Genomic DNA, 16,625 nt, shown 5'->3' on the forward strand with positions numbered 1-16,625 from the left:
GAGCATGCAGCACTGAATTTAATTCTCTTGTGAGTTACATATTCTGGGCCTTTTTAAAAATTTCATTATAAATAAAGGTAGTCACTATGCAAATTACTGAAATACAAAAGTGAATCTGGTAGCTGTCTGTAATTTAGGCCAGGAGAAAAATGATTAGTGCTGCTTAGAAGTGCTGACAATTTTATATTTGTCTGAAATTAAGTGTTCTTTAAATATTTAATTTTTCCCGGCAAAGAAACTCGTACAGATTCCAGAATTCTTCTGGACAACTCTCACTACTTTTAAACTGAACTTTTGAAATAATTTCCACTTTATTTTTCATGTTTTTGTTAAAACATGAAAACTTTCATAGGAGAAATTAGGATCTTTACCCACAACTAGTTCAAAGGAAGATCCTAATTACAATATGTAGAAATACCGACTTTGCACTGTGTATATTCTTTACTCCAAGTAGATCTGGTCACAGTGACAGCCTTGACAGCTGTTGTAGTTGTTCTAGGAAAGGTAAGGAGGAAAATTTCCGATGTCACCAGACAGACAGGAAGAAAGAAGCCTGCAAGAGAGGAGAAGGTTGAAGAAAACCGATAAATCTGACTTGAAGGTCTCAATTTTTTTATTTTGGTTCCTTTTTCCACTATAACATCTATCCAATTATTGTTTAGTTGGTGAGTAGCTGCCTCCTCAGGGGTGGATTTTGGCGTGATATTCTTCCCGCGTTATAAATGCTCACGTCACGCTAATCTATGCAAATCGCTGCTCAATCACTCCGAGCATCTGTGGTTGATTAAACAAAACGCATAGGTGTGAAAGCATTTGCATCTCACATGCCCTGCTGGATCTGGCGGAGGCTGAGGAGAGTGTGAAGGCACAGGGAGAGATTTGTCACTGTGATGCCGGCGTGGCGGTTTGGAGATCTGATTGCGACATGGGCTGAGTCGCTGGTGGAAGTGGAGGTGGGAGAAGCCAGGCTTCAGCCCAGCTGCTTGAGGACGTGAATCCAGCTCAGACTCAAACCTCTTTCTGTGGTGGCAGTAATGTTAAAGCTCAAATCTGTGGGGGTTACAGCTCGCTGGGATCTGCTGGGGGATGCTGCGGTCACATCTGTAGCCATCCCTGCAGATAATGAGCTGCTGGGGGCTGCTGGCCACTGGGGAAGCGTCGGCGTGGCTGTGCTGCTGTGGCTGGTGGCCAGAGAGCTGGGTGGCCCTTGAGGGGGACCTAGCAAGGTTGATGAACTATCAAGGTGGTCAGTATGAGGTGGCAAGCAGAGGATAGCTGGACCCTGCCGTTCCTCAGGCTTTTACATAACCCAAATGTGGCCACTCTCACCATTGCTTTTATTCCAGGTTTGCCTGTTTATTCTTTCCTTCTTCCACTTCGTCTACATCTCCCATATAATTTTCCTTATGGTCACTTCCAACCTCGTATTCTATGCTTCTGTCATTCTGTGGTAGAGCATTTTGGGCCTGCCCATGGAGAATGGGGGTAAAGAATAACAGATGAAATAGTTTGTGTTGGGAGAGGTGGGTTTACCCATTGTTTTGGGTAACATTGCTCTGACAAGGATGGGGAGAACCAAATCAGCGAATCTCCTTGTAAATTAACTTGGTGGCATGAACAGGTGAGAGACAGAGAGCCCCTGGGTCGCTGGTTGGAAGTTCACAGAGTCACAGGGTGTTAGGGATTGAAAAGTTCCTCCAAAGATCATCTAGTCCAATCCCCCTGCCAGAGCAGGAACACCTACATGAGGTTACACAGGAACGTGTCCAGGTGGGTTTTGAATGTCTCCAGAGAAGGAGACTCCACAACCCCCCTGGGCAGCCTGTTCCAGTGCTCTGGCACCCTCACTGAGAAGAAGTTTCTTCTCAAATTTAAGTGGAACTTCTTGTGTTCCAGTTTGAACCCACTGCCCCTTGTCCTGTCATTGGTTGTCACTGAGAAGAGCCTGGCTCCATCCTTGTGACACTCACCCTTTATATATTTATAAACATTAATTAGGTCACCCCTCAGTCTTCTCCAAGCTAAAGAGCCCCAGCTCCCTCAGTCTTTCCTCATAAGGGAGATGCTCCACTCCCTTAATCATCTTTATTGCCCTGCACTGGACTCTCTCCAGCAGTTCCCTGTCCTTCTGGAACTGAGGGGCCCAGAACTGGACACAGTATTCCAGATGTGGTCTCGCCAGGGCAGAGTAGAGTTCCTCTGTGTCTGCTCTGCTCGGCGAGGAGCTGACACGAGAGCAGCTCTCATGGGAACAGTGCCGATCAGCTGGGTTGTGGACTTACTGCCCAGCCGCCTCCTCTTTGTGGAAGCATTTCTGTCTGTGAGATGAGAAATCACCAAGGAATAAATTACAGTAGTCCCTTGAGCCTGCAGTGAAGAAATGTTCCTTAAAGTAAATACACAACTTAATGAAACCGAGAAAAACAGTTATTTAAAGAGACACTGCCCTGTGAAACTGCAGATTTCCCAACAATGAGTCACAGAGATCTAAGGTAGCAGAGGCATAGCTCATCTTCAGTAGGGGAGAGATGTCAGCTCTCTAAAATAGCAGGATATTTAACTGAGGTTTGCAGGTTTTGAGTCTGTCAGACTGGAGAAGTGTTAAGAGTGAAGAAAGAGCTGGTTTCGGTCCACCGAGGGAAGCTGATGTTGAGCTGTGGGGCTGGCAGACAGAGCTCTGGTGATCCCCACAGCAGTGATGTTCACCTAGGTGTGATATGTCGCTTTTTGTTCTTTTGGCACTTTAATAACAAATGTGTTTCCAAAACTGAAACTCTGTTTGAGCTACAATTCCTTCTAAAAGAGAAACACTTTTTTTTTTTCCCCCCTAAGAGAGCAGGTAAATGTAACTCAATTGTGTGATTAAATGCAGAACTGTAATCCTCCTCCTAAAGCTACAATGACAATGTGAAAGTCTAGTGTGAAGATTACATGTTGTGCAAGAAGTGCAAGTAATTCACTTATTGTACAAGAGCTGAGATAGCCTTACTTAAAATGGGTTATTGTTGTCGAACTCTGGACTTTGGGCAAGGGGAACACATGTTGTGATCCTCTTGCCTTTCTGTGGATGATGGTCTTGAAGTTCCTTTTGCAAAAGCGTTGCTAACTTTCTGATTTTGTTCCTGTCTCATGGTATTTTCTTCTTTCCTACTGGAAAGCCTATCTACTAGCATCACGGGATTCCATGAGGATTTCAACTCTTGGGTTTGAGGAGTACCTTCCTGACATTCCTGAAAAATGCTTAAGAGCTGTGAGTGTTCAGAAATTAGAAGAAAAATGCCTGTTTTTGTGCTGAATGTGAAATTTTATGGTACCTCTCTCATATTTTGGAGTACTTGGTGTTGGCAGTGCTGTAATGAGTAGAACATATGGACACTGCTACCACAAGCTTGCCCAGCTTTCGTGTGTTGGCAGCAAATACCTTTTATGTATTTGGTCTGCAGGTCAGGCTGAAGTATTGACTTCTTTGCTGAAACAGTAAGAGTGCCAGCTGGGCTGGTGGCTTCGTGGTGCGGACACTTGTATGATACACAGAGAGGTGAGATCTCACGCAGGCTGTTCAAAAACTATCCACTCACAACAATTTGAACACTGTTCAAACCAATGTTGATACAGAATATGTTCAGCTTTTTGCCTCTCTCTTTTAATTCGCATGAATGTTCAGATCTTGGTGGTTCATCACTTTTATTTTCGGCTGTATGGCCAGACTTTTTGTTTTGTTAAATGCAGAACAGTTAAGGTCCGTCCATTATTTATTTAACTCCAGTTTTATTGTTCTTTAAATATGTTTCTCCAGATTTCTTAATGGTGGCAGGTAGCAGCAATGCCCCTGAATGGGTCATTGTCTCCATGGTTAGTTGTTTTATGCTCCTGTTACAGGGCACTTGTACTCTTTTTTTCCTTAATTTCCTTATTCTCTTGAGATTGTTATTGCTGAAAGTATCACTGAATCTGTAATGGATAGATTGTAAGGACCCAGAATCACAGCTATTGTGAGTGCTGGCATTTTGGGGTGGACGATGAAAGTTCCACGTTGGCAGTCAAGGCACCCACACCCTTTTCTTCTTCTTTGCAACCAGGAGAGTTGCACATGTGTGTACGTGTGTTTGTATATGCACCCACCTGTACATAGTGAACAATGGCATTTTCTATAATCTTATTGTTCTACATTATTCACCCATTACTTAACAGCTCTTTCACACACAGGTGATGGCTTTTTGTCCTCCTCTTCCTTTTATAGCAAGCTCTGTCTTGATTTACAAAAATGACATGAGTGAGAATGTCATCATGTTCCTTCCTGATGCCTCTCCCAACGCCTCCCCTGACTCTTACTGACAGATATGTAGTGTAAGCTCTGCTTCTTCATTTAGTATGGATCATGTTGGCAGTGAGATCAAAGAAAAGGAATCTTGGGAGATGCCAAACAGTTCTGAACTGCCTTCTTACAAAAGCTAAGGGTGTTTTTTATTATATATACATAAGAATAAAATGCTTTTTCTTCCTCTTGTCAACAGGTCCTTCAATCCTTCTGTGTCACTGCAGAAAATTCTTGAGTTTATAGGGTTACCATGAGCCGTGTTTGTGAATCTCTTTTAACATATATTTTATTAAACATTATTATTTCATTTTTTTTTTTTCCTCAGTTAAGCAAATACCTTCATCATCCCATCCCAGCCCCTCTGCCAAAAACCTTTATAGCAGTTCCTACTGGTGGCAACCAACTTGATCAATCACAGACTGCCCTGCTGCCAAACTGCACGAACAAGCCATTTGTAACTACAACTACAACAGACTTTTTTTTTTTCCTTATAGCTGATCTCAAATGGCATTTGCTTTGCTTTGCACAGCCTCCAGAGGATAATTTTCAGAAACGCATTTGGTTTTGAGATTTTGCGTAGCGTTTGGGGAGACATGTTAAGGTATGCAAAACTGCATCTTCTGTTTGTAGTCCCATGCTGCATCTGTTGGCATGCAAGCTGGCTCCCATCAGGCCGCTGGATCAGGATGGGCAAGTATTGGTCACACAACAGCCACACAAAAGTTGAAGGGATGCATAAGCATTTTCCACTAGGAGATCAACTTCGTTATTTTTTTAACTTCTTGATTTTCTACCAGAAAACAAACTTTCATTGGCTATCAATATTTGCCTGTGTTGTTTTCCTTTTACATCTACCTGTATTTTTAGTAAAACAGATCTTGGTACATGAACTCCTACCAATTCCTGACATCCAATAGAGACTTTTCTGCCCCCATTTTGCCTTAAGAATTATTAAAATTCCAGATTTTTTCAGAACACAGATACAATTTTAGCTTGTCTAGCAAATGTATTATCGTGATCTCAACCAAACCCATATGTCACTTTCAGTGCTTTTTTGTATTAGAGTTCAACATGTCATTGATTTAGACTATGTTATTTCCCAGAGAACAAAATACCATTGTTATTGCCAGGAAGCCTTGGAAAAGTGTATGGGGTATAGAAGGTGTTTTATATAAAAGAGTTTATATGTACCCTGCTTACATGTGGTTTCCTTGTCCTTTATTACCTCTCTTTTCCTTTTTTCCGTTTCTGTGTGTTTATTTTCTGGGCTGATCCAGATTGTTTTCTATTTGCAGAAGTAACTGAGGAATATTGATTTTTGTCTATGTTAGCATGACAGATCAACCCCTTGGAAATATCACTGAAGTAAGAAATTAAATCCAAGCAGTTGGATTTTTACTCTCTTCGCCCTCCACTGAATACTTTAAAAGCCCAGACTTTTTACATAAGCAGCTGAAGGGAGGCAGAGTCACTGTCGAGTGCGTTGTTGTTCCCCTGTAGCTTCCAGATGGTGAGGAAAGTCCCGAGAAAAATGTAGGACCAGCATGTTCCGTCAAAGTCAAGCTTGTGTCTAGACAGGGAAGCTTACGTAAGGCAGCAGGAGAGGAAGGGTGCCTTGTGTAACTGCTGTCCCTAGCAAATAAGCACTCAGTACCTCTCATGATTTGGCCCGTAGAGGCTGACAGCAAAATGCACTTTTGTGCATTTTTACTTAGCTCGCTCTGACTTGCAACTTACTCTCTTACCTTGGTTGTTTTGCAAATGCGTGTTTACCCGAGTAACTATTATTTTACTAAAGGCTTTACCCTTCCTGCTTAAGCTAAACCACTTTTCCTAAGAACCCATATACACCTGCTCAACTAATTTAAGACAGATATAACACATTACCAATTTTAAGTGGCCTTGAGAGGTTGTTGATGGCATTTGGCAAACAATGCCGACAATATGCAAATCACCAGCGATGGCACAGAGTCTTGTTCATGAAGATGAATGCTGTAGTGAGGTAGCTTTCTAGTTTAACTTTGAAAAAGTACGATAGTGTAGCTTTCAGCTATTGGAATTCTCTTAAATGTACCTCAGTACCTTATGGGGACCTCTGGCACCCTCTAGCACTCAGCTTGCCCTTCATCTCTGTTTTGTTTCGATTTTCTTTTGGTTGAAGGCAAATCTCCACCTGCAAGTGCTCTCTATTTTACCCTCTTTTAAGAATTTTCTCTTTATTTTGGAGCTATTGTCAAAGGCGCTCTGTGTGTTTATTTCTGCTGTAAAAGTATGAACGGCAGGATTTTTTTTTCCCTTATGATTTGGATACAAGCTCTTCAGCACTCCAGATTCTGTCTTAACTTGGTTTCTTGGATGTTGCCCTTAGCTTTGCCCCCATTTCTACGTAAAACTTTCTCAATGCAATTTGTTGATGCTTTGTCCTCAGGTGGGCTAATCTGCTCGGAAGTAGGACCAGGAGTCAAGAGCCCGGCTCCTTCTGTTCACGGAAGCTTATGTTGCAGCCACCTTGCAGAGAGGGCACACGCTAAATAACGTGAAGGTTGATAGTCCTTCAAAGCCTTCTCACAATTTTGGCTCCCTACCTCGCACGCCCAGAAGTGCAGCCAGGTTTCTTCTGCAGCTGATTGCAGCAGCATCTTTGGGAAGCTCGGCTTACGGAGCCGCAGCGAGTGCTAAGATGTGTGTGGTTGTGTCTGATGTTAGAGAGAAAGTAATGACTGAGGTTTGGCTCTTCAGTGGTGTTGTCTACACCACTGGGGGAGAGTCATTCAGTAATGCTTGGATCTGGTTTACAAACCCTGAAGTAAGTCTGAGTGATGGTGTGCCCTGAGATAATATTTTTTATTTCCTTTTTGAATGTAGCTTTAGTCCCTCCATTATTTTTCCCTACTAGAGCATGTCATGTAGTTAATCCTTTTGTAACCTCCATTTTGCAGACTATTTTATACAGTGCTGTGGCCTTTCTGACACCCAGCTTTTTTTCCCACATAGAGTATATATTTAGTTCCATGGCCTTTTGTTGCAAACTCAAGGAAAATATAAGAAAAATTCCTTTCTGAAGCTCTGGAGGAAAAAAGTATCCGTACTTTTTCCTTGCGAGGAGAAATGTAGTTTTGTTCCATGGCTCAGTTTTATGAAATTAATTTTTTTTGGCATCACTCTGAGAGCAGAAGCCCAGCTAAATTATTGTTATGCTCTCCGGTAGAGCAATTAATACTGTGGCTCTGAATACTCCACTCTGCAGTGATGTTCTTCCCATGCTCCTAAAGAATTCTCTCTTAAGACTATAGAAGGAAATTTAAATAGTCTCTGTTTTGGTCTTTCTCTTTTTCTCACTGTTTTGGTGTCTGGTCTGGTTTTTTTTTGGTCCTTCTCCATTAGCCACTTGAAATTGTTCACAATTTTTGAATCTTCATTCAAAATAAAGTTGCAGACATCTCTGTAAATAGTAGGAATAATGGCCTTGCTCAGGGGTGGGCAATAACAATGCCAAGACTCTCTCAAGTCTCTTCTGGATGAAGCTACCCTGTTGAGACATTCACTGCCCTTGTGAGTGAATCAACTGGAGGACAATTACTGCTTTTTCATATGTATATTCTGGGAATGGGAGTATGCAAGTTAGAACAGAAAACATTAACCCATCTTACATCTATAAGCTTCAGATCAGTACTTCAGAGCATTTGTGCTTCAGAGCAGCAGAGCTGCTCCCTTTGCCAAATCAGGTGGGGAAATTATCGTTATGGTACATGCCCAGGAACCCAAATATTTCTTTCTTGCACTGAGGCCCAAGAGCAAATGAATTGTGAAAGGTCATGGTACTGTCTCCTACTCCGGCGGTATCCCCCTCCTTTGGGAGAGCCAGGTGGCTGTGCCAGCCTTGGGGAAACGAAGGAACGGTGATGACTTGGTGTATTGTCTCAAATTTAATTGATGTTTATTTTGGGAGTGATGGATGTACTGAGTCAGGTTGGTGACTGTCATGCACCGTTCGCAGTTTAGTTTGGAGAGGGGTGGGGGGGTCCCTAGGAATAGCCTTGCTTTAAGCAGAGAGGAATCTGAGGAACATACTGCCTCATGCACTCTTTTATTTTGGTGAGTTTGCTTTTTGAGTAGTACTCTTGTCCCTTTGATCACATCCTTGAGCACCTTCCCCTTGTGCACGCCTTTCTGCCCCACTGCCTTCCAAATAGTTCTGTGACAGCAGATACCCAGACTGAAAATGTTTCCCATAACTCATAAGTACTTTCAATCCCAGAATAGAGGAGACTGCATGCAGACTTCATTACACAGTATTCATAACATAAACAAGCTTGCAATTATGTCATAGCAACAAGCGCTGTGCTTACATGAAAGTTTGATTGAGGTCTCCAAGAGTGGAAGACCTTTGCGTCCAAAATATCACAGCGACCTACTTCTCTGAAAGAGTGCCCTACATAATTTCAGAAATTAGATACGACACCAATATAGTAGGCCATATGGTGCCTTTTGCTGGTGTAGGGTGAACAGTGGGATATTCTTGGGGCCACGCAAATGTCTGTCCACTGACTAGGTGAAGTCAGCTCATTATTAGTTGGTGTGAGGTGTGATGTTTGTTTTCCTGATGTTGTGAAGGCAACAAACTCAGTTGTTTTAAAAAGGCATTTGCTAATAGTATGGGAATGATCCTAAAAAGTGTTATCCTCTTTTTTTTTTGGACCAGTATCGTCTGCTTTCGATTGCGTTTGAGAACCCCAGAGGCTGCATCTGGAGTTATTTAGACAACTCAGAGCCTACCTGTCATTAATTCCTAAAGAAAGAGGGTTTCCCAGGATCAGTTTGACACATTTAACTGATCTGATCCTGAGCTACCAGAGCAGGATCATTTATTTTTCTGGTGGTGTTTCCCCAGATGGGCTGTAGAAGCTGTTAGATGTGTGTGAGATGTGTGTCGGAGCATTGCAAACAATGAGAGAACAATTATCAGTGGTATCTGTGGTCTGTGTTATGGACAAATAACATTAGCCACAAATAACATGTTCTTCAATCGAAGACTTTTTTTGGATTTTATGTAAACATAAGCTCTATACCTAGTTGTCCGAAGGAAGAGGCCTTATAGCATCCCTTGAAGAGCAGAGGAGCTGGTGGTGGAAAAGCGAGAGGGGAGAAAGGCAGAAACGACCCAATATTGAGCAGTGCAGCACCCTGTATTCCTTGTTATTCTACATAAAGTTACACTTAATTGATAGTACAGTGCCAGCGAGCCAGTGTGTTGGCCTGGGTCAAGCGCAGAACCATGTCAAAGGCCGGGCACAGACATGGCACCCACCTACCGAAGTGGCTGATGGGGATGCAGCTGGTTGGAGAGGCAGCAGGGACCATCCCCAGGGGATGCGAAGGGGTGGCAAGAGGAGCAGGAGATGCTGCAAGATGCAAATCCTACTCCTTGTTGGCAGCCAAGTCACTGCCCTACCTCTGATCTTCAGATGTCAACAGATCGGGATGGCAGAGGAGGTTTCAGGGCAAGATGGTGCCTTATTTGAAATCAGCTGGTTTTGTGGCCTGGAGTTCTTTAGCATTTGGTCCTTGCCAGCATGCTGGATGGTTTTATCTAGGACAGTTACATGCAGGGAATCATGTTTCACTCTGTTGTACCTCGTTGAATTGCCATGAAGTAATATCCCTCCTTGGTGTGGTACCCACACGTTATTTATTTATTTATGTTTGTGCGTCATTGTAGTCATGATGTTTGCAAGTGAAAAATTAAAAACATACCAAAGTATCTCATTTCAGCCCTTTCCCCATAGTTTCTGTAAGCCCTTTCTCTTAGGTTGGGGGAATTAATTTTGCCTTTTTTTTTTTTTAAAAATGTCTTCGGAGTCAGTGGAAATTAAGCATATCTGCAGTGTTCTTTCCCACAGGAAAATCGTTTTTCTGAGGACTGCCCACATTTTAGGTTTCTGCTGCATAGGTTTTATGTGAAATAACTTGTGCCAGTCTGCAGAATTTGGCTGATGTACTCACCTTACAAAATCCCCCTGAGAGATGAGGAGCAGCAATGCTGCTTTGGGTGCACTGAGGCAGTTCAGGTGGCACTACTTGACCTATGTGCAGGACAAGGCTTTAAAGAGCAAAATGGAACACAGTGGGCCATAAAGCGGGAAGTGGTAGGTCTGTTCCACCACCCTCTGGGTGAAGAACCTTGGACATTAGGAAAAGGTTCTTCACCCAGAGGGTGGTGGAGCACTGGAACAGGCTCCCCAGGGAGGTGTCACAGCCCCAAGCCTGACAGTATTCAAGAAGAGACTGGACAAGACCCTCAGACACATGGTGTGAACTGTGGGATTGTCATATGCAGGAACAGGGGTTGGACTCAATGATCCTTGTGTGTCCCTTCTAACTCAGGACATTCTGTGACTCTATGATCTGGAGTTCCTCCCAAGCTGAAGCTGTGCAGACATGTCGAGCTCCTTCTTCACGCTCCTCTCCTGCCAGTCGGTGCCAACTCTGTGAGTGGTTATCTCTCCAGACTAGTTGGCATCTCTTACAGCCCGATGTGTGTGTTTATTAGGTGGAATCCGTGGGGATAATCTCAATTTGGCTTTTAACCATAAGGTAAATGTTTGGTGACCTTCGGGCGATCTCTGCGCATCATGCCATGTGCTGCTGGCTACTTGATAGCGTTGGTGATAGTGTTTCTGGCAGAGCCCCCAAGGTGGGAGCCCTCATTGTTCAGGGGCTGCTGATTGCTGACAGACAGGAGTATATTCGCCTCCTGCCAGCACAGGAGGCACCTGCTGATCGGAAACTTCTTTTATCACAATGTTTAATTTGCTGTCTCACAGCTTTTTGAAAGAGAAGCCTTTCATCTCTCAATTTGGGAAAGGAGTGAAATGGTTATATTAAGTAGATGATGCCTATTTGTAACTGAAAAGGGTTTTGTTTGCGTTGGGTTGTTGTGGTGTTTTTTTCTGTTTTGTTTTGTTCGGGGGTTTTTGTCTTTTTGGTTTGGTTTGTTTTTGTTTTTTAATTTTTATTTTATTTCATTCATATTTTTTAAGATGGCATTTACAATAAACTGCAGCACAGGCAGCTCAGCTGCAGGCACAACGTGCGTCAGGTCTGGGTTGTCCTGAAGTTTCTTATCAATGTTCATAAATATCTCGAGGGTGGATGTCAAGAGGGTAGGACCAGACTCTTTTGAGTGGTGCCCAGCAATAGGATGAGGGGCAGTGGGCACAGACTGAAGCACAGGAGGTTCCATCTGAATATGAGGAGAAACTTCTTTACTTTGGAGGTGCCAGAGCCCTCTGCCCAGAGGGGTTGTGGAGTCTCCTTCTCTGGAGGCATTCGAAACCCACCTGCACACATTCCTGTGTGATCTGCTCTGGGTGAACCTGCTTCAGCAGGTGGGTTGGGCTAGATGATCTCTAGAGGTCCCTTCTAACCCCAAACCATTCTGTGATTCTGTAATTCCCTCTCCAGAGCTGTATGGCCTTGCTCCTTCCTTCTCTGTAGACTGGAGAGAGATGACGTGTAACTCAGGTGTAATTGGCCTGAATAGTAATGCAGAGTGGATTGGTTTTGAGTTGCATTTTTTTTTGGTTTTGAGGCAAAGCTGCTCTTTGCATTGATAGAGCTTACTTGGGCTCGAAACCAGCATAAACCTCACTGGGCAAATAGCACCTAATGTGTTCCTGCTGCAGTGTTCAACCAGGCTCTGTGCTGACGGGGATTACCAGGCAGATGTCTGCTCTGCATAAAACTTTAGCCCCTGCACTGATCTAACGTAGAATTTATTGTATTTTTTAGGAGGGTGGCACATCTATGCCATTTTGGAAACATCGTGGTCCTCTTAGACTTGTAGCTACTTGTTATATCATAAAACACATGCCCTAAAACTAGTGCCAGTACAGTGAACTCTCCTTGGAGAATGTTTTATGGGTGGACACATAATTTGAGCTGATAACCATGGGCTGTTGTGATGATTAAAATATCCCTGAAGGTTAGAATCTGTCTTATTGGTTATACTGGGCAGAATTTCTGGGTAGCGATGCCAGTTCGAACAGCACTTGGACGCAAATGATTCTTCTCTTAATGTTTTATAAGCAGAGCTTTTTTGAAAAGTGTTGGTTAAATGGATTGTTGGATTTTGGTTTTGTTTTCCTTTGATAGGGCTGGGTTTGTTTTCTCTGTGCTTTGAATCGTGTCTGGCATTCAAACTAGAATGAGAACATAATAAAAGTCATACTCGGTCAATGACTTTCAAGCAAAGAAGGAAGTTCTGCTGAATTTTGAGTGTGATGCGTTTTTGAGTTGTTTTTGTTTTTTTTTTTTTTTAAACCTGAAACACCAACTTCTCGTATCTATTTCCCTTCTGCAATTCAGGAAAAGAGTACTTTACCCTCAAGCACAAATGTATGTATACCCAGAGTCCTCCAGGTCCTAAAGGTTTTGCCCATTCCCTTTTCTTTTTCTTGTTGCCTAAGGAAATGATTTGGCTGGATCAACCATTCATTTCTTGTTTTTAGCATTTCCACAGCTGCTGGATGGCTACCTCAGGTTTTTAAGGTTGATTTGTCTTCACTCTTCAAGACAACTGGCAGGGATGTGGGAAGGGTGTGGGATGTGGCGAGCAGTCTGCCAGCTTTCTTAAAGCTGCAATAACAAAACCCAGCATAATCTTGGAGGTCTTGCTGCTGACTTCCCTTTGCTGCGGTCCAAGAAGGTTTCGAGGCCCTAGGGGAGTGAAATACCTCGCAGAGATTTGTGATAATCCAGGAGAAGAAAGCTGTTTTGAATAAATCCATTTTATTTTAATGTTGCTGTGCATTTCTGAGTTTAAGTATAGATGTAGCGCACTGCTTATGACCACCTGTGCAGAGTGGCCTGTAACATGGCTAATAAAGGGAGAGAAGGTCCCAGACATGCAGTAGGAGAACGCTGTTCATTAAGAAGCCATTGGGGACAAGTAATTTAATCCTTCCAAGTAGCCAAGGCAGCGGCATAGACACCGTGAGATATATAATGAAGATTAAGCTGTTTAGTATTAATTAAACTGAAAGTATCAGTTATATATGGTAAAAAATAATGCTGTGGGTGCTTTTTGCCCATGGAGAAGCCATTATATACCATATACACCAACTTCACAGTATTTAGAGCCCAGAGGAGTTCACTAGACTGTCTAATACGAGGTTCTAAAAGGCCTTGGAATTTCATTCATATGCCCTCCATGATATCAACCCCAGGGTTTTTATTTGGATTAAATTGTTGCACGCTACATTCAGAAAAAATACCAGAATGGAGGTCACATGAAATGTTTGAGATGCCCATCTGAATAAGCTGAGATATGGGCTTGAACCCTGTGATTTACAGACTACGCTAAAAAAGAAAGAAAAAGCGTCATGAGACAACTCCAGGAAAATTCCTTTGGGGTTCCAGATGTGGGGAGATGCTGCCAGAAAAACCAGGTACAGATGAATAACACCCACCAGATCAGGCACTGAAGTAAAATTCTCTGTGTTGCTATAGAATGTTGTTCCATCCTATGCAGGGGCTCTTGCTGTGGCGCTTTGGAGAACTGCTCCAGTATGCAGAAGAAAATAAGCAGGGATACACAGCAGGGGAAAACCTTATTCCCAGTGGGTGAAGCTCTGAAGTCTGGTTGTTGTTGTTGCCTTATGCAGAACAGTAAGTATTAGTAGCAGCTGAGTGCAGTGCTATTCATTAACTGCCTTTGCTTTAACATAATAAGAGATTGAATAGGGGGGATTCGTGGGTTCAAGGGTCAGAACTGATCACTGTAATTATTCAGCTTGACCCTCCTTGTCTGAGTTAGCCATTTAGTTTTTCCTATAAATTAGTTGGAAGCATTATTTTTTAGAGAGAAATACAGTCTTCGAGACTCCCTGTGATAGTGAGCCTACCACCTGGCAACCTGTTTCAGTGTTTAATTACCCACACTGCTAGAAAATTGAGTCTTAATTCATGGTAATTTATTTATTCTAGATAATAAAGCCTTTGGGGCTGTCTGTCCTTTTAGTAAGTGTTTTTACAGTGCCTAGCACAAAAGGATCTCTGACTCCTGATGGGAGCCTAGGTGCAACCAGAATGCGCAAATAGCTTATTAACTGGGAAGAGTAGACCGTATTTCTGATTACTCAGATAGTCTTAAAGAATATAAGATTAAGGAGTTAGGTTCCTCGGTGGCAACTTTTTCTTCCCTCGTATTTCCCCTCCCTATCTTACAGGCTATATGGCGATGTTTTCAGTAAAGGAATGAGCATTATTTTTCACTTCTGTTGTTTTCTGGGGCTGGCACTAAAAATGTTCCCCTTTTTCAATTTGTCAACTGCATTGACAAATTACCCTTTGGCAAGGAATACAGCACAGTAATCTTGGAGTATAACTTTTCTGTCAGTCTGGCTTCCTTTATTTCTGCCGAGGGTATTGCTGGGAAACTGGGAGATATGGCTATGTATTTTTGTAAATACTTGAATAACAATGTTGATCCTTGCATAGAAAAACTGTTTTAGAGTAAATTCCCTGGTCAGGCAAAAGAATGGTTAAAGTCTGGAGGAAGTGTGCAACGTGACTTCACTTTTGCCTGATTTGGGGCTGCTGAAATATTATCTAATATAGGTCAGGACAAAAAAAAAGGTGTTAGGTTTTTTGAATTGGCTGCCAGTGGCTCTAACAGGCTCTTGCAAGGCTAAGGATTAGTCAGATGGAGGAATGTCTTGGCCAAAACTCTCTTTTCTCTGGCTAAACCCTCTCCCTTGGCAGCACCACACTGTATTCTTACAAAAGCTGCTGTGGAAGGTTGAGGTCAATGCAAGATTTCTTTCTGAGTATTGGATCCTCCTGTGACCACTTAAAGTAGATTGAGAGCTCCTTTCTACTCTGGAATGTAATGGTGAATACGAGCCATTTCTGGGACATTCTGTTTGTTTTATGAACTTGCTTCTTCAGATTCCCCTTTTGTTTATCCAATCAGTACAAATGACTTCTTGACAAGGTTCCCAATTCTCAGCGAGGTAGGTGGTTTTGTCTGTCAGGCATTATAGCGAAGGACTGATGGCTCCGAACAATAGACATGTTGTTCCCATCTCAAGATGTCAAGTGCAAGCGTCTTTCAGCTGTGATTACTGGCATGCCGTCGTTGGTTCCATCTGAGATCTCTCAATCTTTCCTATGTTGGGAGGACAGCTCACAACAAAACATTACCTAGCAACAAAAATACCTCAGGTCGGTTCAGGGAAAGCAACAGAAGAGCTGTTATTAATCATGCTGAGATGATGCATTGTGGTTTAAAAAATTGGAAAGGAAAGGCCAGATTAAATATTGACATTTACTATATTCCAACTGTGTTAGCTTTCACTTGGGCTGACATGAAAATGTATATTCAGTGAAAATGGGAAATAAACCCCCTCGTCTATATTCTCCTGGATATCCAAAAGTGAAGTAAAAACCAAACAACAACAAACAAACAATGAAAACCATCACAACAACAGCAGCAAAACACAACAATGATCTGTTATTTGGGGATGCTGCAGATACAGCCTTCCAAATCTGAGAGGCTGAAGGGACCTCAGTTCTGGTCCTAAGGGCTTCTGGAGTTTGAGTGTCAAAATTACAAGGTAGGCTGTCTTCAATGGGAACCACTTTATTTTAAATGAAATCTTTAATGAGCTCACTGTGTTAAAAATGTGTTTCATAGAAAGGTATCATTGTAGTGAAAGACCTAAGACTTACCAGGAGCCCACGGTGTGCTGTATTTAAAGAGTAAATTTTGGTGCATTTCCAGCAGATGAAAGCCCGACTCTGTTTTAGCCATCTCTACTCAGCAGTGATACCTTCACAAAGCTGTATTAGACCTTAATATAACAGATCTCCTTGATCTTAGTGTCATATGATGAGTTCCACTAAAGATTTTAAAGAAAGGATGGTATCATGAGCTGTTACTGAAAATATAAATAGCCTATAACCGTGTAGGAAAGAAATGTGGTTAGAAATGAGGAAGGTAGTGTTGTATGTGGAGGTATTTTGATGTTAAACCGTACTGTGCCGGAAAAGTTGGGGAACTTTCCACTCAACTCTTTCTCTTAGAGGTGGTAATTTGGAACTGATCCGTGCATTCCGGTGTGGGTAGTGTGAGCAAACAGTGTCATGAGTGGGCACGGGTGGGTGGTTGAAATTGTAATTCATATTTTTTTCTTCATATGATTTTCACTGAGCTGTGAAATGGTGCCAAATCAGTCAGTCTGGTTTTGCTGAGGCTGGTACTTTCCTGGTGGTAGCTTGTCACTGTGGACATCATCTGCTACAT

The sequence above is a fragment of the Nesoenas mayeri genome (genome assembly GCF_963082525.1).
Source record: "Nesoenas mayeri genome assembly, chromosome: 2".
Taxonomy (NCBI): Eukaryota; Metazoa; Chordata; class Aves; order Columbiformes; family Columbidae; genus Nesoenas; species Nesoenas mayeri.